At 38.7% G+C, this 24,391-nt stretch overlaps 1 protein-coding gene across 1 annotated transcript in view; it reads right to left on the bottom strand.

The window, feature by feature from the left end:
- The window catches only part of LPXA (bacterial transferase hexapeptide repeat-containing protein), a 136,859-nt gene that overhangs the window by 882 nt on the left and 111,586 nt on the right, over positions 1-24,391 (bottom strand). The window lies entirely within an intron of this gene.

The raw sequence follows: 24,391 nt of genomic DNA, 5'->3' as shown, positions 1-24,391 counted from the left end.
ATGCTATTTACAGTAATCCTGATTTTTCCCATAGATACATAAATTTAAAAAATAGGAAAAATGTGTACAAGCTTATGAAAAACAAAGACAAGTTTGAGACGGACATAGATTTAAAGAATTTAAGCAAGACCAATATATCTACATAAAAAATTTAAGACTTCGTTAGACCAACTGTTTTGGCCAAAGCTGCTTGGAAACAGGAGTGGAAGCGGGAAGCAGGAGCAGGAGCGACAATTTTCAGAAGCTTCGAGGTCGAGAGCGTTTTTTGTAGCATTTTTTATATAAATACTTTTTATATATTTTGATGGATATATGTCAACAAAAGCATGTAGAATGATGAATTAGTTATAAAAAGCATAAAAACGTGGATTAAACCATATAACATCAATCATCTCGTAGTTAAAATCTTCATTAACCATAGGTTCACAACATCTCAAACCTTGATTCTCATCAACCTTAAAGTTTCAAAGTTTCAAAATTCAATATATAACATTTGTCATCACTAACGTTGTACTTGTAACGATTACCAAACTATAACAAAGAATATCAAACATGAAAAGAAACATTTCACGAAGCATTATATTCATAATTCATTACCAATGAGTCATAATTGCCAACTTCAAACTTCAAACTTAACATGTCATATATTGTTTACAAAACATACCATAGTAAATATGAAAGATTCAATAGTTATAAAAGTACTAGAAAGTAGAAACTAGAAAAGACAAGTAAATACACTATCTACTAAAATTTCTTCTTGCCACGAGAAACTTTTAATTTCTTTTCTCGTGATCTATGGACAATGGGAGTCTTCTCCCGCATAGTTAACTCCGCAATGGTCGTGAGCCACATCAAAAAACAGAAGGCATGGAGGTGGGGGCAAAGCTAGTGCAACTTGAGCCCTGCTAGTGGATGGGGGTGGCATTCCTGTTGATGTTGTTGTCATTGCTTGATGACCAACATCCTCATCGTCCAAAAGTTTTGCTTCCAATTGTTCTAAATGTAAGGCTCCATCCTCCAAATTATCCTCCTCTGGGTTGTTGTCCCAAGTGATATATGCTCTATCAAATCGAGCCCGCTCACAATAATGTGTCAACAACCTCAAGTTGTAGTGTACATAAACCAAGCTTTTTGCCTAGTTTTCATTGAGGCAGTTTCTTTTGACATTGTGGATGAAGCTATAGGTGCTCCAACACCTCTCTGCAGAAGAAGTATTAACCACCTATGAAAGCACTTTAACTACCAATTTCGCCAAAGGTCCCTCGGAGCCATACATGTTCCACCATTCAACAGGATCCAATCTATCTCTATCATCAATTGCATGCAAAGTACCAAACATTCTAGTTTGACTAAAGTATTTGCTTAATTCTCCACGCAATCTAGCACACTCCTCCCTGTCAAGGACTAGCTTGTCTAATGCTAGCATGTACCCATTTTGTACCTCTGGATTTGTATGAGGGTTTTTCCTAACCCCACCCCCAGGTGCAAGTTTGGCCAACCAAGATGGAGAGTAGTATTTTGGCGTAAGGACATATGCCAAGGCATGGAGTGGAACATTAAGATTATCCCACCTTTTGACCACATGTTTGTGAATATGATCATACAAGATGGCATCTTTCGGTTGAACGCTATCTTTGATTTTTTCGAGCGTGTTATCCATCTGCTCATGCATCTCCCCAATCACTAGCGCATTTGTATTTGCAAAACAAATCATGCTATAAATGGGCTTGGTGAATTGCAAAACATACTTCACACTTGTCCAAAACTGACTATCAAGAACAGTGTCTTCCACCTCTTGAAAATCTTTTGTGTCAGATGCGGTTGCAGCCCTATCTTTTATTACTTGCCATGGTTCACTTGATACCATGCTAGCCAATGCCTCTCTTACCTTCAAAAGGCGCCTGAAGGTGAGGTGATAGCTAGCAAATCTAGTCTTTGCAATCTTCATTAGCTCCAACCTTTTTGTGACTACATAAAAGACCATGGGCATAGCTATGATTGGTAATAAATCTTATCATGTACTTGCCTCTCTTGTACAAATGAACCAATTCATTTGTTTAAGGTTTCTTTTGTTGAATTTTGTAGCTATGGTCAGTCTTCATAATTATCATTTTAGTCATTGATGTATTTATAAAGCATGTTCTTCATGCTATTTTCAAAACAAAAAAAATATTTGACATGTTCTTCATGTCAGTTTTTAAAAGAAGAAAATTTGAATTTTTGGCTCCAAAGAAGCCAAGTCGGCCCTCCTCCTAATCAAGTCGGCCCCAATCTAAGAGGCACACATTCGCTCCAACAAAAGACTATATATATGAAGCATTTGACCTCCTTCCAAAGCAAGCAAGAATCTTGAGTCTGAGGCAAGCGAAGAGCCTAATCTGAGGCTAAATAAGAAGTCAAATCTAAGGCTAAGAAAGAGACAGATCTGAGGCTAATGAGAAGCTTATCTAAAGCACAATTTCTATTGAAAAGGACGCATCTCTGGTAAAGAAAGGCAAGTTGCAGGACCAAACCTCAGAAGTATAACCAAGTTGCAAGACTGAAATTTTAGGGGCAAATGGACGAGTTGCAGGTCCGAACCTCAAAAGTATAACCATAATGCAGGACCGAATTCATGAGATGGCACAGGTCCAAACCTCTAAGGAAAAGTAGCAAATCAGATCAAGATTGTTGGGCAAACTTATGACTTGACTAGGAGGCAGTGGATCGGGTTTGACCAATGACTAGACAATCTAGGTGTGTCTCTAAACTGAAGAATTTCTTTAAGGTTGTTTGGTTTTCCCCCATGTGGGTTTTCCCTGTCGAGAAATTGGGAGGCTTGTAGTATAAAACACATTTATCTTTCTTTGATCGCTGCTTGTGAAAATTGTTGGCTTCTTATTAATTTAATTACATTCTTTTTCATCAAACAATTATCAAATACAAAACATGAAGATCACTGTACAAAAGAAACACAAGATATAGGCTCCAAGCTAAGGGCAAACCCCCTCCAAGGGGAAAACCCAAAAAAATTCTCTTCTTATAGAATCAAATCAAAGTGATATATCTAAGACCCATAACCAACCTTCTAGATGCCAAGTCAAACCCTCCTTCTACACAACAAATCCATCAACAGCAAGAGACCAGCAACAAATCTTCAACAAGAGATAAGATAAGGAAGAACTTCCACAAACCCTTCTCCAACTTCAGACTTCGGCCCTCCTTCTGCAAAATTTCATAACTAATTGAGTGAATTGTGTGTGTCCAAATGAGCTCAAATCATCCTCTATTTATACTGTCTAGAAGGGTGTGAATAGACATGTCTTCTGGGGCAAGGTCGACTTGTCAGGTAGGTCAACTTGGGATCTAGAGGGGTTTTTAACCCAAATTACATATTTAAAAATTCTTTTTCCTTTTCTTTACAATAGATCCAAATAGGACTTTGACTTTTTGACTCAACAAATCCTAGAAGCATGAAGAACATGCTTATCTAATAAAATAATAATAATAATAATTATTTTTCTTCTTTTTCTTCTTTTCTTTTACATAAAATATACAATGATATAAGTACAGAGATAATTATGAAGACTGAACCTAGTTACATTTTCTAACATTCCTAGGGTAAACTCTTATGTTCTTTGTTTGGTTGTCTCTTCATGACCCAACTTTCATTAATGTTATACTGTTGATGTTGTGTGTAATTGCTTAATGATGGAATAATGGATAAGAATGTGAAAATGAACTAAATCATTAGAAGCAATTACTAGTATAGAAGACCCTAAGAAAAATCAGCATATTCATCTTCATCTGAATAATGTCATGCATAGAAAGGTTCATTGTGAGAACCAAACACCCAGACCAAAATATGTTGGGGAATCTATCCTCAATGATTGCTCTCGCTGCCTTACAATTAGAAGCATTATCGGTAATGACTTGGATGACAGTGTATGGACCAATAGTTTCAATTGTTTGAATTAATGGCTTTGCAATGTTGATGTTGGTCTTGAACTTATCTAAGTAGTCATGAGATGAAAGGAAGACTGCACCAGTAGCAAACACACAAAGAACACTTATCAATGGCTTGCCTTTTACATTTTTCCAACCATCAGACACAATGGATACCCAATATTCCTTCCAAGCATTTGTGAATTTTCCTAAAGCATTTTTCACTTTGGCTTTTTCCTAATCAAGTGCCACGGTTCTAGCTTTGTCATACCCAGAGTTCTTGTAGCTTTTAGGGGCATCATTGATTGCGGCAACCATTTCATGCCAATAAGGTGAGCGAAGAACATTGAATGGTATGGGGCTGGTCCACCCTTCAATTAATAGGTGTTAGTAAATAATAATGTGGTATGGAGGGGAGAATACTTCATGGTCAAGTGTCATGGTGAAAGGGACCAGCTAATGGGGGTGTCCATATCCTGAGTGTATAGATGTGAGGAGGGAGCATTTGTGGATGCATGAATTACTAGCCTGGCCTGATTTTTCCACCCCTCTTATGTGCCTTTTATTTCTTCTTGATTATTCCTTGTATTATCACTTATATCTCAAGGGTTAGAGTTTGCCTTGTATGAGGTAGCAGTGTTATTACCCCTTTAAGATGAGTTTGTTTATCGCTCGTTGGGTTTGGGACATGCAAGGGTTCCTTTTTTTTATGTAATGGAACACATGTGCTCAGGAACCAGGTTATGGCCATATGAGGTAAGTAGAGCTCATGCTAGGTTTTTGCACACATGTTAATCTTTATGTCCTAGCCATCTTTTGTATTTGATTTTTCTTTCTTTTGATTTATTATGGCCATGATATACTTTTTCTTTTCTTTTAGCTGCATCAACCTCCTAAGGCAAAGTTTCAGGGCCTACTCAAGGTATGTGAACATATGAGTGCCAAATCCCAAAGAACCAGTGACAAGTTGTACCCGAACCATGGAGGTGAGACATGGGGCTTGTAATGTAGGATGGAAGGTGTTAAGTTTGGCATAAGGGAAAATGGAACTATGCTATCTCAATCATGGCTTTCCAAGTAGTGCCCTACCTATACCTAGAGGGCCTTAAGGGAGGTCCCACTAGACTAGGGTCAAAAATTAAACCCCCAGGTAAGGTGAGAGAATAAAAATACGATCAAGGTCCATCAATCTTCCAAATCACCCCATTATCCATATCAAATGTCCAAAACAAGCAAGTATAAGCACCCAATTGCAAAGCGATCAAAGTACCTTTTGAATAGAAACCCACCTTCATCCAAGTGTTAATGCCAAATGGTGAGAGGCACATCGCTCATTTAAATGGCGTAATAACACAACATATTATCATCTAATAGTGGAAAGCAAGGGATGTTGGCTATTTGACTAACCGGATAACTATCAAATGTAGGAGAAAATTTTCCTCCTGTAAGGTTACCCCCAAGAGGAGAGATAGTTCCTGGGTAGGCCTATCAATCCATAGGTGCATATGATAAATGTGGTCATGGAGTGGGAAAGACTTCAAGGGAGATATATTAGACATGGTGATAGCTAAAGGAGGTCAAACATCTTGAATGGAAGGATGATAAGAGGGAGTAGTCATGGAGGTTGAGTTACCCCTTTCCTTAGCCTATTTTTACCACCCCTCTAGTGTGCCTTTTACTTTAATGATCTTTCTTTTCTTTCTTGCATAGATTGGGTGACTAGCTTGCTTAATACTTTTCAAAACCCCTTAAAGATGTAGCAATTTATCGTTCATTGGGGCTGGGACATTCATAAGTTCCTTTCATTTAGATAGAGCATGATATGTTGCAAGAATTGGGCGATGGTTAATGATGAGAGTAGAGCTCAAGATAGGCCTTTTCACATGTGCTTATTATTAGTCCCAACCATCTTTTGCATTTTTCATTTTCTTTCATTTGTGGCTTCATATGCTTGTATCTTTCTTTCAACTGCATCAACCTGTTAGGCAAGTGTTTTCAAGCCCTGACTCAAAGATGTGGATAAGGGCGGTGAAATCCCCAGCGACAAATCACAATCAACCCAAAGAATGGAAGTGAATATCAAGGGCAGATGGAAAGTGGCAAGTATGCATTACCTTGGGAACATTATATCAATCAATGTCTTCTACTTGTGCCCCTCTTGAACAATGGAAAGGAAACACATCAGGAGAGGTCACATTGGACTAGGGGAAAGGATAACCTCCTAGCTGAAGTGTGGGAACAAGGGTACAATCAAGAGTGGTCAATCATCCAGCTCAACCTATGATCCATATTCTTATGCCCTTAACATTAAATGAAAGCACATTATTAAAAAAATGGTTAGTGTACCTTCCAATAGATGACCCACCTTCCTCCAAGAAGTATGCTAAATGGGCTAAGAGCACTAACCGAAGCATAAGTGAAGAGATCTGGAGTAATGTTGTCTATGGATCATCATAGGGCTGCTAGTTGGCTAACTGATCAGTAGGAGAAAAAAATTTCTCCTATGAGTTACCCACTTTTGATGGGTAACAGTACTCAATAGAAGAAATGTAGTGCTAATTTGCTTCATCTGGAGGATGTTGACTAGCTTATTTGTGACCTCTTGAATAACATAAGATAATGTTATTAATGTTCAACAATTAACCGCAGAAACAGGTCAATGTGATTGAAGAGTACAACTAGTATGAATATAATATGGGAGTGCAATCATAATTCCTAGAAAATGCATAAAATAATAAAGAAAGAAACCTACATAAGTATATCATCAAAACATACATAAAAAACCATGACAAAAGTACGGTGATACAATGTTGAAATATCTTACTAGGTTCGGTCTTCATATTGTCATGTGTAATAATGATTTTATGTAATTGATGTAAAGAAGAAAAATAAAAAATAAAAATTATGTTTGAGTCATGGGTTTCATGCTCAAGGAATTTCATTTTAGTTGAAGCACACATTGTGAGCTACTAGGTTTTATCATTAAGTCATAGAGTCTAGTGAGTCAATGTCATGTATTGAAGGCCCATTTGGGCATGTTACACATTGTAAAAAGAGAATTTGTTTGAGTCATTAACCCTCCAAGGCCTTGTCACAAGCACTCCCTCACGTCGGCCTTCAAGAGAGATGAAGATCATTCTAGACAAGCATGTCAGCCTAGTCACAAGGTAAAGTCAGCCAATTTTGATGGACATGTTAATCTAGGTTGTCATTGATGTCAATATGGCAGTGTTTGTGATGGCAAATTCTTTGATACATGATTGCCCATTGATGCCCATTGATCATAATGCTCATAGTGATGAAAGTTTGATATATGATGATATGATGAGATGGAGGAGCCAAATGGATTGAGATATATATATATACAGACAGAATAGAAGCAGTAGACCCAAGAAGGAAAGCCATTGAAAGTCAAGTCACAGGAGCAAGAACCCAAGAATAAAACCATGTAATAACACCACATCGGAGAATTTATATCGGAGGAACTTTATCGGCGGTTCCATTATATTAAGGTATGTAACAGTAACACCGCCCAAAACCTCTGATATGCGATATAAGGTGCGGACCTGACGTGATTATATAACAATTAATATAACACCGCATCTGCCACATCGCAAGTCCTTTTAACAGTTGTTGTCATGTTGGAGTTCTGATTGCGATATAATATATGGACCCGATAGGACTATCAAAACGGGTTTATTGTATTATCGCATCTGCAACGGAAGTTATGTACCGCAAGTCTTAAAGGATGTCACGTTAAAACACCAATTGGGATATTACTGCGGACCCGACTGCACCACTATAATATGACTCAATGTAATATCACATCCGCGTATCAAAACTTTCATATCACAAGTCTTAATGGGATGTCACGGTAAAACGCTGATTGCGACAGTATTACGGATCACCGATTGCGAAAGAGGCTGTGGACCCGGCGGATTTATTAACAGCTGCTTGATACTATATTGCATCCACTCCATCGGCAGTAGGGGTATCAGGATGTCATATCGTGAAGCCATAAGGTTGCAATTGCGAGAGTTCGGAAAAATTGTGATTGTGATTAATAACGTGGCATGTGGGACCTCCATGTGGGCCTTGGATGAATATTAAAAAGGGCCTCTATGATATATTGTGTAATAAGAGACCTCCGAAAGTTGCGATTGCGATTAGCGGTTATGTGGCATGTGGGGACTGCCAGACTTCTATTATAATATGGTTATAGCATCTCCTTTATGGTTTCTCCATAAATAAACAAGTCGGCCTCCCTCCAATAAACGTGTCTCTCAGTCATTGGTGAAACTCATATAAATACGAGTTAAAGCGTTTCACTAAAGGCATCGATCTCGGGCATTGAATACAGAAAGGAAGTAACAGTTCACAACTCGTGAACTCAAAGAAGCTGAAGGATGAGCGAAAAAGAAGAAACAAAGGAAAGGAAGTCGAAGGTCGATCAGAAGAGAAATACACAAGAGCATTAAGAGTTGAAGAACGAAGAAAGCCGAGACTGACTGCGCATAGGGTCATTCATACAGTTCGAACCTATGATGAATTAATCTATGGAAGAAGTACAGACCGCAACCTGAAGAACAGTTTTGTGAAGATCTGTATGACCTCGAACCAGCGAAGTAAGATTTCATCAGTCATCGTTTGAAGGGAGCAGTAGACAACACTAGCGTTGAAGTATTTGTGAGTTTGTTCCTTGGAAGTAAGATACTGCGACAGTCACTCCTGAAGCAGTTACCACGACAATAAGAACAGAGGGTTGAAAAACAGAGAATTTTTTTTGTGCAAACATTGAGGTTTAGCGCAACTTATCAAAGATATCCTATTGAAAAGCATCAGCAGATCTTGGAGACATTATTGGAGATCATGATGGCTATTTGAAATCATCATGAGGTAACTTCACAGACTCTGTTTGGACAATATGAAGAGTTGTGAAGACTCCTTCATATGAAGACAGGTTGTCATTGATGATGTAGCCTGGAGACTACAATGAAGCTGTAAATTGACAGAACACGAAGATTTTGAGAGCAGTGTAATACAATCAAAACATTTCTTGACAAAGCAAAACTATAGGGTCGGAGCCCTTGGGGTTGGTGCCTCGGAATTGGAAGGATTGGTGTCCTTGGAGTTGGCTCTCCTAAACACAAGGTTGGTGCCTTCAAAAGATAGGGTTGGTGCCCTAGAGGTTGGATCCTCGCAAAAGACCAAGTTGGTGCTTAGCAATGGGTTGGAGCCTGGGAGATTGAAGATCGGTGTCTTCATCAAGGGTTGGAGCCCTATATATATTGTACCTGATTTATTGTAAAGATTATATTAATAAAAGCATTTATTCCTATTGTTCATTTTGTGTTCTAAATATAATTGATTTAATTGGTAAAAATAACAATTGAAAAGGAATACTGATTCACCCCCCATCTCAGTATTTCCAACAATTGGTATCAGAGCCAGTACCTTCACTCAAAGCCTAACAACTTGAAGGTTGATCAATTAGAACACAAATGGCAAAGCCAAGGAAGAAAGTCTCCAATCCTCCTAAAGATGTGTCTCCCTCAACCATTGAAGTTGAAATCAATCAATTTGTAAAGGCTCCATGGTTCAATGGAAACTTTGATATATGGGAAGCAAGAATGAGGAATTTCTTAAAGACTCAAGGCATTGAAGTTTGGAAATCAGTGATTGTTGATAGCATGATGGATGGAGAATCCAAGGAGTACAATGCAAAAGCAATGAAGGCAATCTTGAATGGGCTACCAGATTCTATAAAGAACAATTTAGAAAAATGTTCGTCAGCAAAGGGTATATGGGACAAACTTCATGACCTTCACTCAAAAGGAGCATTGACCATGACCACTAGTCAAGAAGATGATGGAAACCAAGAAGGAAATCCAGAACCCATCATGGAAACTGAAAATAAGAATGATGACATCAAGGCTAAAGAAGACCTAGAAGATGAAGAGAATGAAAAAGATTTTGAAGATCTCCTAACTAAACTTATGGCAATTATGGAAGAGATTGTTAGTTTGAAAAAGTAAAACGAGGAACTTCAGAAGAAAGCACTCGCTGGTGACCAAGACCAAACAAGGAAGGAAGTTGACCTTGTCAATCTTCAAGTACAAGAAAGGGATGAAGAGCTTTCCAAGCTTAAGAAGGAATTTCATCAAAGCAAAAGAAAGCATCATGAAGAAGTCATATCCATGACAAATCAATTGGATAAGGCAAACAAACGAGAAGATACCTTGTCAAGCCACCTTGAACAAAGGCACAAAAACTTGAACAAACTTGAAGCAGTGATTGGTCAATACAAGGAAGAGGTCTCCTCCCTTAGATCTCAACTAGAAGAAGTAAGGAAACAAGCACAAGGAGCTGAGAAAGTGATGGAAGCTTTGACATTCATAGAAGGACAAGTTGATGAAGCAAAAAAAGAGAGAAACACCATGATGTGCCAACTAGAAGAAAAGGATGATGACATTACCAAGTTAAAATCAGAAAGCACTTCTCTTAAGGCCCAATCGTGTGAAGCAACCAAGATCAAGGAAGAAATGGAAAACACTCTAGCAAAAGAAAATGAAGAAATTTTCAAAATGAAGTCAGATATCATCTCCCTTAAAATAGAAGCAAATGAAGCAATACATATCAATGAAGAGTTGGAGAAACAACTTGCTAAGAAGAAGAATGATTGTGAATGATTAGAAGAAGAGATTGTCTCCCTCAGGAAAAAGGTAGAAGGGATGGACAAATTTTTGAAGAGCTCCCAAGCCTTGGATGACATGCTCAGCCATCAAAGATCCCCATTTGATAAATCAGGGCTTGGCTATGAAGGAGAATCCTCAAGCAAGAATGATAATGCTTCAAACAACAAGGATGCAAGGAAGCCCAAAAGAAATGTTGATGCTCCCAGTTCCAGCAAAATCAAGGTTGAGTCAAGGCAACAATGAAGAAAGTCATGTTCCAAGAAGAAATGCAAATGGTATCAAGGATGCAAGAAGCCATGGTTATCATCAAAGGATCTCAAGGCAGAAAGACTTCAGAAGTACATCAAGGAAATCTCCATCTCCCAGGTACCAAAGTATATTTCTTGGTTATGGCTATTCTTGTACAAACTTTGGGCACATGGCAAAAGATTGTAGGGCATATCACAAAGATAATTATAATGGTCCCCGTCAACCTCCGAGAAGCAATTCTGCAAGAAATCATGAATTCTTATTCATGACCAACATAGAATGCTTCAAGTGTCATAACATTAGTCATATGGCACGTGATTGTAACTTGACTTGGGCTCCTACACAAGCTAGAACCATGCCAGAAGAGAAAGTTACACAATTATGGAGAAGAAAGCAAATACAATCCAAAAATCTCCTAAACTCTCCAGCCAACAACACATGTTGTTGACTTGATGAAGATATCCTTGATATTCCGAGTGTTTGATGATGGGATTCTACCAAAAAGAGACCATGCATACAGTTAGGGGGAGCTTGTGATTCTTGATCATTATTGCAGAAGCTATCCGTGAAAGGGTCCTTATGAAATCCTTGATGAGCTATATTAACAATCATTCTTTGATAGATCATCTCTCAGAAACACTCCATTGAAGAACATGATCTCTTATCTATCCAATGGACTATTGTTAAAGATGTTTTCCACTTGATCTCTAAGCAGAAATTGGAGCAGCAGAGAAGGCCATCTAATGCTAATAAGGCAAATAACTATGTTGCTACAAAATTTGAATATTTCGACTCAGGGATTTGATGTGAGAACAAGTAAATTATAGACACAAATAGAAGCAACCTTCAAACAAACAGATACATCTGGGAATGGAGCTTGAAGCAAGAGCAGTTGGCAGCATCTAACAAAATTGAAGCATTGAAAAAAGCTTCCAATCAGTAAAAAGAATTCAAAAAGACAGTCACAGATTGGATGTTAAAATCTGCTAGTAGAAATAACTTGCAAAAACTTTTACTAGAACACAAGGAAAAATGGCTCATCACAAGGACTATAGAAAGAAGAATGTTGCACAGTCGAATATAGCTCAGTAACTTAAGGAGAAGCACAGAGACAGAAAGAAAATCGGATCTAAAGAAATATAGCAAGAGAGACAATTTTAGTGGCATCTTCTCTTGATTCGGACTATAAAGACCTCTTAATTCTGACTGTGAAGACAACAGAATTCGAATTGCAGAAGCATAAAAACTTGGACTTGAACATTTGGTGTATGGCTATTTGGAGTCTATTTGGAAGCATTGAAATGGAGCATCTTTAAGCATTGTTGAAGCCATGATAAAGTAGTTTGTGAGACATGAAGAAGGGATAATGTGCTAGCTGATGATAAGGAAGCAATCCTTCTATCTTGAGTAAAAAGAAGAGCACCACGACAGGAGAAGTAACATACCCATGAAGATCTACTATTCATAAAGAACAGAAGTAGTTTGACAGGGGGAGGAGTTCGACAGGGGGAGTCCCTGAGCACCCTGTTTGCCATTGATGTCAAAGGGGAAGAGAATGTTGAAAGGGAAAGAATATTGCCATCAATGACAAAGGGGGAGATTGTTAATCTAGGTTGTCAATGATGTCAATATGGCAGTGTTTGTGATGGCAAACTCTTTGATGCATGATTGCCCATTGATGCCCATTGATCACAATGCTCATAGTGATGAAAGTTTAATATATGATGAGATGGAGGAGCCAAGTGGATTGAATATATATATATATATATATATATATATATATATACAATACATAATAGAAGCAATAGACCCAAGAAGGAAAGCCATTGAAAGTCATGTCACATGAGCAAGAACCCAAGAATAAAACCATGTAATAACACCGCATCGGAGAATTTATATCGGAGGAACTTTATCAGCGGTTCCATTATATTAAGTTATGTAACACCGCCCAAAACCTCCGATGTGCGATATAAGGTGCAGACCTGACGTGATTATATAACAATTAATATAACACCGCATCCGCCACATCGCAAGTCCTTTTAAAAGTTGTTGTCATGTTGGAGTTCCGATTGCGATATAATATATGGACCCGATAGGACTATCGAAACAGGTTTATTGTATTATCCCGTCTGCAGTGGAAGTTATGTACTGCAAGTCTTAAAGGATGTCATGTTAAAACACCGGTTGCGATGTTACTGCGGACCCGACTGCACCACTATAATATGACTCAATGTAATATCACATCCGTGTATCGGAACTTTCATATCACAAGTCTTAATGGGATGTCACGGTAAAATGCCGATTGTGATAGTATTACAGAGCACCGATTGTGATAGAGTGGTGGACCTCGAACCGCCGATTGCGATAGAGGTTGTGGACCCAACAGATTTATTAACAGCTGCTTGATATTATATCGCATCCGCTCCATCGGCAGTAGAGGTATCGAGATGTTATATCGTCAAGCCAAAAGGTTGCGATTGCGGGATTTTCACAAGTTGCGATTGTGGGAGTTCGGAAAAATTGCGATTGCAGTTAATAACGTGGCATGTGGGACCTCCATGTGGGCCTTGGATGAATATTAAAAAGGGCCTCTCCGATATATTGTGTAATAAGAAACCTCTGAAAGTTGCGATTGCGATTAGCGGTGATGTGGCATGTGGGGACCGCCAAACTTCTATTATAATATGGTTATAGCCTCTCCTTTATGGTTTCTCCATAAATAAACAAGTCGACCTCCCTCCAATAAACGTGTCTCTCAGTCATTGGTGAAACTCGTATAAATACGAGTTAAAACGTTTCACTAAAGGCATCGATCTCGGGCATTGAATACAGAAAGGAAGTAACAGTTCACAACTCGTGAACTCAAAGAAGTCGAAGGACGAGCGAAAAAGAAGAAACAAAGGAAAGGAAGCCGAAGGTCGATCAGAAGAGAAATACACAAGAGCATTAAGAGTTGAAGAACGAAGAAAGCTGAGACTGACTGTGCATAAGGTCATTCATACAGTTCGGACCTATGATGAATTAATCTATGGAAGAAGTAAAGACCACAACCTGAAGAACAGTTTTGTGAAGATCTGTATAACCTCGAACCAGCGAAGTAAGATTTCATCAGTCATCATTTGAAGGGAGCAGTAGACAACACCAGCGTTGAAGTATTTGAGAGTTTGTTCCTTGGAAGTAAGATACCGCGACAGTTACTCCTGAAGCAATTACCGCGACAATAACAACAGAGGGTTGAAAAATAGAGAATTTTTTTTGTACAGACATTGAGGCTTAGCGCAGCTTATCAAAGATATCCTGTCGAAAAGCATCAGCAGATCTTGGAGACATTATTGGAGATCATGATGGTAACTTCGCAGACTTTGTTTGGGCAATAAGAAGAGTTGTGAAGACTCCTTCATATGAAGATAGGTTGTCATTGATGATGTAGCATGGAGACTACAGTGAAGCTGTAGATTGACAGAACACAGTAAAGAAGATTTTGAGAGCAGTGTAATACAATCAAAACATTTCTTGACAAAGCAAAACTATAGGGTCAGAGCCCTTAGGGTTGGTGCCTCAGAATTGGAAGGATTGGTGTCCTTGGAGTTGGTGCTCCTAAACACAAGGTTGGTGCCTTAAGAAGATAGTGTTGGTGCCCTAGAGGTTGGAGCCTCACAAAAGTCCAAGTTGGTGCTTGGAAACAGGTTGGAGCCTGGGAGATTGAAGATCAGTGTCTTCATCAAGGGTTGGAGCCCTATATATATTGTACCTTATTTATAGTGAAGATTATATTAATAAAATCATTTATTCCTATTGTTCATTTTGTGTTCTAAATATAATTGATTTAAGTGGTAAAAATAACAATTGAAAAGGAATATTGATTCACCCCCCCCCCCTCTCAGTGTTTCCAACAGGACAGTGCAATATATATAGTGTGGACTCGGCCTCCCTTGACAGATATTCGGTCAAGCATCTAAAACAAAGAAGGAAGTGCGAGAATCACTAGAGAAGGGGCTCATCATCAAGCGAATATAGGAGGAACAGAAAATGAAGTACTTTGGCACTATTTTGGGTTAGTCTCCTTGCACGTGTGATAGAAAACTAGGGTTTCTATAGTAGTATCATATCATTCCTTAAGGAAGTCATCAAAGAGGTCACCAGTCCAACATCCTTGCTAGCCGAGATCACTAAGAGAAGATTTCAAGTCAAGCGAAGGAGGAAATCACCACAAAACTCCCTCAACCAGCTCACACGTGCAGAATTGCAGGGGTACAAATTGCAGGTCTGTGGAAAGGAGCCGAAATTTTAGAGTAGCCGGGATTAGCAGTGCAAGAAGTCAGTTGGACTTGTGTTGACTTGGGCAAGGAGAAGAAGCAGTGAAGAAGAGTCTTGTGACTTGGTCTTCAAGAGGTTGATAAGTCAAGGGTCTTGGTCTTTGTCTTGGTATTCGTCACTTGAAGCTTCTATAAGAAAAAGAATTCGTTTGGATTTTCCTCTCAAGTTGGAGAGGTTTTGGCACTCGCTAATCGCCTACATTCTGTCTCTTGTCTCATTATTGTTTATGGTTTGGTAGTTGTTTGATGAAGAAGAAAACTATAATAATCTAAGTAAAAGGAGAATCTAATCTAAAGAAGTAAAAAGTATTCACAAGCATTTATCATTGCTAGAGAAATCACCTCATTCTTATGCCCTAGATTTCTCAACATGGTATCAGAGCTAAGGTGACAAATCAAGGAAGGGCATCTCACCAAGGGACACTCAAGCATTCAAGGACCAAAACTCTATAAGGGCATCAAAGCAGATCTAGAAGATCATCTCATCCTAAAAAGGCATTTTGAAGTCAAGATCTACAAGGAAGTGTCAAAAAAGCTAGATCGAAGAAGAACTCTACACCAGAAGAAGTCTCGGGATCCTTGCTCAAGTCATCATCAAGGAAAAAGACCACAAAAACCCTACCTCTACTCAAGTTGAAGATATCTAAGTAACTTGAAGTCTACTCATCCAAGAGAAGCAAAGATCAAGGACATTGTCATCATCATCAAGGATGTTGTCATCATCATCAAAAGTTCTAAGGTGATCTCCCTCTCTTTGGAGCCAAGGATCACTCTTGAAGAAAACTATCTTCATCAAGGAGAAGTTTTCTATTATCTATATCATCATCAAATTCAAGGAGGCAGCAAGTGGAAGAAGCATCTTCACAAGTAAGTATATTTATTTCTACATCTGAATCTGTCAAAATGTCTTTTTGCAAGGAAAGCAACAAGTTGGTTGGGGATTCAAATTTTCTAGCATGGAAGAAAAGGACAGATCTGAATCTCACTGAAAATGAGATCATTGAACATGTTAAGAGCTCAATCACCAAACCTCCAAAGGAAGATGCTCAAGCACTTGCAAGGTTTATGAAAGGAGAAGTAAGGACTAAGGATTCTCATAGAATCCATCAAGGATGCCCTCATTCCATATGTATCTAAACTTGAAACATCAAAAGAAATATATGACAAACTGGTAGAGTTGTTTTCCGTAAGCACTGCAGGAGAAGTTATCTCATTAAAGCAAGAACTCTACAAGCTAAGGATATCAAAAGAAGAAGGAATAGCCTCATACTTTATGAGGATATCTGAAATAAGGGATCAACTTCAAGATCTGGGAGAAATAATATCTGACAAAGAAATGACCGCCGTAGTACTAAATGCACTACTAGAGGAATGGGGTAACTTTACATCAAGCATTTATGGGAAGAATGAAGCTACTCCATTGAAGGATCTATGGTCACTATGCAAGATTGAAGAAACCAGGTTAAAGGCAAAAACTGATGTAGGATCAAATGAGCTAAATCAAGCATATGTTACAATGACAAAAAAAAGGAAAATTTGGAAAATTTGGTCCCCAAAGAAAGAAGAAGAATATGGCTAAGGTTGAATGTTATCGATGTCAAGAATATGGGGATTACAAGAGAGATTGTCCTAAGCTCAAGAAGGACAATAACAAAAGGGGAAGAGAAGAAACCCATATCACCGAAGAAATGGAGGAAGTTGAAAAGAAGAAATCCAAGAAAGAGGAAGTACAAGATCTCTACTATGATTGAGATAGTCTTCCTCGCCGAGTTCTTTTCAGGTTTCTACTTTTCAAGTTTTATGTTTTAAGATATGGCTATCATGAGTCACCAAGGAACATGATAGGAAACATCATGGCATCATAAAAGCATTAAAAGCAAGAGCTCTGTTGAAGGAAATGTAACTAGGTTCAGTCTTCATAAATGTACTTTTGATATTTGTATTTATTCAAGAAAAGAAATATTATTTCTATAATATATGTCAATGAGTTTCTTGCTCATTGAAATAGATCTAGCACTATTTAAAGTGTTATAGGTGAGTCAAATAGTCAAAATAATAAGTTGAAGACCTTAAGGGCATGTTATACCTTGTATGTATATGTATTATGGTCAAGAGAATACCTCCAAGCAAAGTCACAAGCATCCTCCAAGCTACGACATCCTAAAAAGTAGAAATCCGAAGCATAAGAACAGTCCTCAAGTCAGCCTACAAACCAGTTGACAAGTCGGCCTAAATGGAGGGACAGTCCTCTATATATAGAGGTTGTCCACTCCTCTATAATGCATTCATTCAAGCTCTGAAATCAGCGAGGAAGATAAGCCGAGAAAGGAAGTTAAAGGGAAGTCTATAGGGTCTCCAAGGACAGCGAGGAAGAAGGGTATACAACCGAAGTTAAGGAGACTGTTTCTAGGGCAGCTACAACCACACGTGCGAGGATAAGAAAGGCTGCCTGCGGTTATGACAGCAGTCACTAAACAGCTCACCATATCTCATTGTTTAGGGTTCAAACCAAGCCTACAAGACCACTCTCTCAAGCGAAGGATCAAGGAAGAAAAGCGAAGGTAAGAGGGTTGTTCTAAGGCCCATTACAGTCACACGTGCGAGGGAAAAGGAGGCTGCCTCTGCTGTCATAACAGCCCTCCCATTACAGTCATACAAGTTAGTTGATTGGTGAAGAGAAGAAAGAAACCATCATAGGAAAAGAGTCTCAACAAAGGTTTCTCCTCTAGAGCAAGTGCAACAAGGTTTACTAACAAGTTGAAAGAAGAACGAAGTACCAGGGAACAAAGTGCCGGAAGAAGGAAGTGTTAGGGAACAAAGTGCAGAAAGGAGAAAGGGCTTGACTTGTGCTTGGAGGATCTCTTTGTCAGGGGTCTAAGGTTTGGCATTGATCAATAGAAGCTTCAATAAGAGAAATTCACTAAAGGGTTTTCCTCTCAAGAGAAGAGAGGTTTTCCCTGGCAGAGAACCAAACATTATGTTCTTGTTATTTTGTTTTGGTAGCAGTTTGATGAAAAACACACACTAATAAGAAGAAGAAGATAAATTGTCAAAGTGCATCACAAATTGTTATCAAGAAATGAAGAATCACTCTACACCACCTCGCCCTCTTCAACATGGTATCAAAGCTAAGGTGACACATCAAAGAGGAGGAGCCGTTTGTACAAAGGCAACTACAAGAAGAACAGATCAAGGAGGACCTACACTACAAGCCAAGCCATCAATCAAATCTACTTGAAGCAAGCTATTGAAGAACTTCAAGATCCAAGGAAGGCAAGCCATCAAGTCTTCAAGAAAGAAGCAAATCCATTTCATCTCAAAAATCTATCAAGTAAGTACATGTCCCCTTTTGAATATACATCAATGTCTTTTTGCAAGGAAAGCAATAAATTGGTAGGAACCAATAACTTTATTGCATGGAAGAAGAGGACTAATCTACTTCTTAAGGAGAATTAACTCCTAGAACATGTCAAAGGGAATATCATTGTCCCTGATAAGGAACAAACTCAAGCCTTAGCCAAGTACAATAAGAATGAGACAAGAGCTCAAAGGATTATGATAGAATCAATCAAAGACTCTCTCATTCCCTAGGTCTCCAAATTTGAGACATCGAAAGAAATTTATGATAAGCTAGTAGAGCTATTCTCGGTATCCACAATTGGCGAACTAATATCTCTGAGGAATGAATTATAAAATATGAAAATAACAAAGGAAGGAATAGCTCCCTACTTCATGAAAATATTTGAAATGAGAGATCAACTTCAAGAGCTTGGGGAAGTCATGTCTAACAGAGAGATGACAACTATAGTACTCAATGCTCTACCTGAGGAGTGGGGAAACTTCACATCAAGCATTTATGCCAAGAAGGAAGCAACCACTCTCAATGAAATGTGGTCTCTATGCAGGACAGAGGAAACTAAACTTAAGGAAAAAGAAGATGTGGGATCAAAGGAGCAAGCATTTGCTACCACGGCCAAAAGAAAGGGTAAATTTGGCAAGTTTGGTCCACAAAGAACAAACAACAAAGACATGTCCAAAATCCAATGTTTTGGATGTCAAAATTATGGACACTACAAAAGGAATTGTCCTAAGCTTAAGAAGAACAACAACAACAAAAGACAGTGGGAAGAAGCTCACATAACTCAAGAGGTGAAAGAAGAAGGAAAGAAGCAAAAGAAGGAAGATCCTTCGGATCTCTACTATGACTAGGTCAAACTCTTTACTTCTAGACTTCTTTCAAAGTTTTGACTAGGATAGGAGCATGTAGGAATAGATTAAAATTACTTGGCTAGAAACATCCTCTAGAATCTAGAAGCATGATGTACATAGAGTTCTAGATACTCATGAAGATGTAGCATTTATGATAAGAATAAAAATGCATGGGTAGAAATATCTTATAGAATATAGGAACATGGCAGATATAGCTCAAGATATTCATGTAGAAGGAGCATACCTGGTATAGGACCTCATCCACGATGAAAGGAAAATTGATCATGATTAAGAATCTTAGAATACCTCCATCATCAAAAAAAAAGAAACATTTGCAAGGCAAGGATCTTTAAGATCCTATGATGGAATCTTCAGAAGAAGGTTCATGGACCAAAGCAAATGTCTCATTAGGAATCCCATTCATGGCATTCAAGAAAAGAATGATATGCAGGCAAGCTAAGATGAAGCAAGAAGAGCCACACCAAGGACAACCAAATGAAGCTAAGATGATCAGAGGAGAGTCAAGATGAGGTATGTATACATCAAAGGTTTAGTCATGTTATCATTTGTATATTATGGAGTCATGGGAATAGTTCTATAACATGATCAAGTATGAAAGAATCTCTTTCACCATAGACATGCTTGAAGATGCACTACATTGCAATGAAGGTCAACAAAAGAATATGCTCACATACGGAGCATTAGATTGTTGACTAAGAAGCAAGAAGAAATGCTGACAAGTCCAGAAAGTAAGCAATGAAGGAATGCTCTCACAAGAAGCATTAGATGGTTGACCTATCTGAGAAGAAGCAAATGAAGGAATGCTCTCACAAGAAGCATTAGATGGTTGACCTATCTGAGAAGAAGCAAATGAAGAAAGAGATCAAGCATGTGAAGAACACCATGATCACCAAGAATCACTATCTAACAAAATGTTTTGAAGATATCTCCCGAAAGAAGGCAGGACAACTTTGACAAAGAAAGAAAGAACCCTTGATACCTATGAAAACCTTGGAGATATACAAGATGCAGATAACTGATTCTACTCTACAAAGATGTCATGATGAAGAATCCATCCAACAAAAGAAAAAGCAATGTTGAAGCAATATCAGGATGAAGTCATAATGGGCTACTAGGTCAAAGCATGTAAACAAGCAAGTACAACGAAGCATCCATGAGAAAAATATTCTGAAGCATGGACAATATGACAAAGGAGTAGCCAAGATGACAAGAAAACCTGATGTATGACATGAAAACCACTTTCCACGAAGGAAGCAATGACATGACAACCCAGGAAGGAAAGTGATCGATGGATGGTGCCCTACCTAGAAGAAGTCTGAACAAAGACTTCATGACATCAAAGAAAGAAAGAAGAGCAAACAATTGAAGGACACACGAAGAAGAAGTTGTTGATGAATGAAAGAGTCCCTCGTTAAGAGGGAGCTCTGACAAGTCCCTGATCAAGAGGGAGTTGTGGATCACCCCTGATTACAAAGGAGTGACAATTGTGTTTTCCATTTCATGGGTCATGCACTAGACCAGGACTAACAGCCGTAAGTCTAGATGACGGCCATGAATCGAAATGTAGACACAAGATAGACACAACATTCTTGTCTTCACTTGGGAAGAAAGAATGGGAGGATTAGGTAATCATCTGGCATTCGATACTCTTTGAGGATGTGTAAGGCATCCAAGACAAGAGTAGGCAAGAGGACCAATATTCGTTGAGGGCTGGGAACCTAAGATAAGAATAGTCCTAGAAGGTCATACTCAGAGAACACCCGGGTGGGTATGTACCTTGAGAGACAATGATGAATGTGTCTATAAATCATTGGTCTCGCCAGCATTGTAGATCATGGTCTTGTAGAGAGATGGAGTTCTTAGTCAAGGCCTTGCACTATGACAACACTGATGGATATGATGTTAAAACTCTTGATACACCTAGATATTTGCGGCCCTATGTCCACCAAAGCATATACACTCAGATATTTGCGGCCCTATGTCCACCAAAGCATATACACTCAGATATTTGCGGCCCTATCTCCACCAGAGCTCTTAGCAGTGGTGAGTATTTCGTCGCCTTTATTGATGACCATTCCAAAAAAACCTGGATCTACTTCGTAAAGTGGACTTCAAAATCACTATGGGTTTAATTATCTTCAGCATATAATGGCTCCCTTACTAGGAAAATTCAAAATAGCCCTATGAGGGAAATACAAACAACAAAAACAAGAAAATTTTCCAGTTGATCAAACCCTCAAAACCTGTCCTTCAATCTTGCCAGTTGCACGATCCTTCTTCTTGCACCTTGTTCTCTTCCTTGGACTCTACACACTTGGATGAATGTCCTTCTCCACCCAATCACTAAGACCTCACTATCTCACATCATCTTATGCTCACTTGACGTGTCTTCTCCCTTAGCTTACCCTTCCTTTTATAAGTTTGGGTCCCTAATCTCCAAAGTGATTGATGACTGAGATTAAATCTCAACTTCACTTGTGATCCATGGTTGAGATCCATCTAATTCAGTGATGCAAATAACCTTTGTATTTCATTAGATTAACTCACCTTTTCCTTCAAAAGAAAATTACTTTAATAATTCCTTTAATTAAAGTAATTTGTTAAGGCTAAAGGTCCTTGGATGATTTCCACATGTTTAGACACTTAGACTTGTGTTGAAGTACCTATTTGATGCTACAAGCAAGGGAGACAATAGCATCTAAGGTCGAAAGAAGGAAACTTTGAACGGATTTTTGGTTGCTCCTTTGAAACTAGGAAGTAGTTTGACAAGCTGGAGATGCCTTACTCTAGATCTATCTGGAGCTGATCTTCCTAACACTCAGAAGGTCTTCTACTTCAACTTGGTGTCTTAGCATGTGGAAGACATTATTTGCCTCTTCTAGTGATTTATTTCTTCTTTCCTAAGTCTTAGGAAAAGTACAATAATTAAAGTAAATTAATTATTGTGAACTATTGAGTTGTTTTCTAAGAATAAATAATTTAATTACTTAAGTGACTTAGAAACAATCTCAATCGTTGAACTCCAAGAAGGTTCTAAAAGGGAGAATGGGGTTAGGGATTTGGACTCAATGAAGATTATGAAGGGACCCTAGTGAGTAGGTGAAGACACAAGACGAAGAGCACATTTGTGTGAACGATTCATCATTCAAAGAGAGATTTTCTATGCAATGCAATTGGCTCAGTGACTAGTGCACAGAGAAGAAGTATGAGTGGGTTTGTACAAATCCAAGGAGGCCAAGTAGGAGGAGATTGTAGGGCTGAGTTGCCAAAGGGAGATTGCATTTGTCTAGAGGAGGACGAGTTGCTAGAGTGCTAGAGTTTTTCTAGTGCATGAGTGGCAAGGCGCAGATCAGGTTGTTGGAGAACGCAAATCTGATTGCAGGTCAAGTTGCTAGAGGGAGATTGCATTTGTCTAGAGGAGGTCAAGTTGTTGGAGTGTTGGGGTTTTTCCAGCGCATTAGTGGCAACTGGCAAGGCAAAGATCAAGTTGTTGGAGTGTTGGGGTTTTTCCAGCGCATTAGTGGCAACTGGCAAGGCAAAGATCAAGTTGTTGGAGGATGCAAATCTGATTGTTGAAGATCGAGTTCTTCAGGTCGATTTTCCTCTGGAGGTAGATTTCCTTGAGGCCAATTTACCTGGGCCAAATTCATTATGACAGAGTCGAGTTACAAGTTCCAGATTGTATTTTTTCTTGTATCTATGTGGGTCAAAAAACCCAGATTTTCCAGACAATGAAATGATAGGTTAATTAAACTGAGAATTGTTTGTAGGTTAATTAATTTTGCAATGTGTGATTGATCTCTATGTTTTATTTTTGCTACATATTTTTAATTCTAGAAGTTAAAAATACCAGTGATTTTATTTTTCAGTAAATCGGTGTTTATTTGTGTAAATGAATAAACTGTTGGGGATAAATTAATTTGTCATGAGCAAATAAATTGATTGGTAATTAGAAATTTATCATGGTTTCAGAGCTATCTAGAAGACTCTGAAAGAGAAAGCTGAGATCAAGAGGGTTTGCAGCAATGAATTTTCCTTTTCACAATAGCGGAATTATTTATTAAATTTTGCAACTGGGTTTTGTGGTCACAGTTGATTTGTAGAGATGGCATCATTGTTCAATTTGAGCTATGAGGAGTCAAGACAGGTTGGATGGGGTACCAAATTTCAACCCCTGGAAGGAACAAATCACCTGGATTCTGAAGTCAAATGGTCTCTAGGATTTAGTGAGCAGAGACGTGTAGGTTCCTTCAAATCCAAATCTTGCATCCGAGCATAGGGCAAAGGATATGAAAGCGAGTTGCATAATTCTAGATGGTGTGAGGGATCATATAATCCCCCACATATCAGGGAAGGACACTGGAAGACAGATGTGGTTGGCTTTGATTGGTCTTTATCAGAATACAAACGAGAACAAGAAAATGGTGCTAAAAGAGAAGTTGAATGGGATTAAAATGAACATATTTGAGACCATGACATCTTATCTCATGATTCCAACAAGCTCATGATGAGCTTGCAGTTGTTGGAGAAACTATGCAAGACACAGAGCTGGTCAAAGTTGCTTTGAAGGGGCATGTGAAGCTTTGGCCCACTTTTGTGGACGGGATAATTGCTCGTCGACAACTTACTGATTGGAGCCGGTTATGGGATGACTTCACTCGGAGATCTGGGAAAATTCCTTGACTGGAGGACAGTGAAAGGGCAGTGAGGAGAAAGATGAAGTTGCTCTTGCGACACAAGTGAAAAAGGGCAAAGCAAAGGCCAAGCAAAACCAAGGTGGAGGAGCATCTTCACATAACAAGAAGGAAAGGGGCATGAGAAAAGTTAAATGCTTTTCTTGTCATAAGTTCAGCATTTTTCCAGTCAGTTTCCTAACAAAAAGAAGGGCAAGGGGCCTAGAGATGTAAATGTGGAGCTTGGTGACAACGCCAAATATGCAATCGAGAGCACTGGGAGTATCGAATTCCAAATGAACTC

Source organism: Pinus tabuliformis, chromosome 6, assembly GCF_031772625.1.
Source record: "Pinus tabuliformis cultivar Carrire ecotype Pingquan chromosome 6, CPIR1, whole genome shotgun sequence".
Classification (NCBI taxonomy): domain Eukaryota; kingdom Viridiplantae; phylum Streptophyta; class Pinopsida; order Pinales; family Pinaceae; genus Pinus; species Pinus tabuliformis.
The sequence above is the reverse complement of the archived record's forward strand: the minus strand, read 5'-3'. Positions and strand labels throughout refer to the sequence as shown.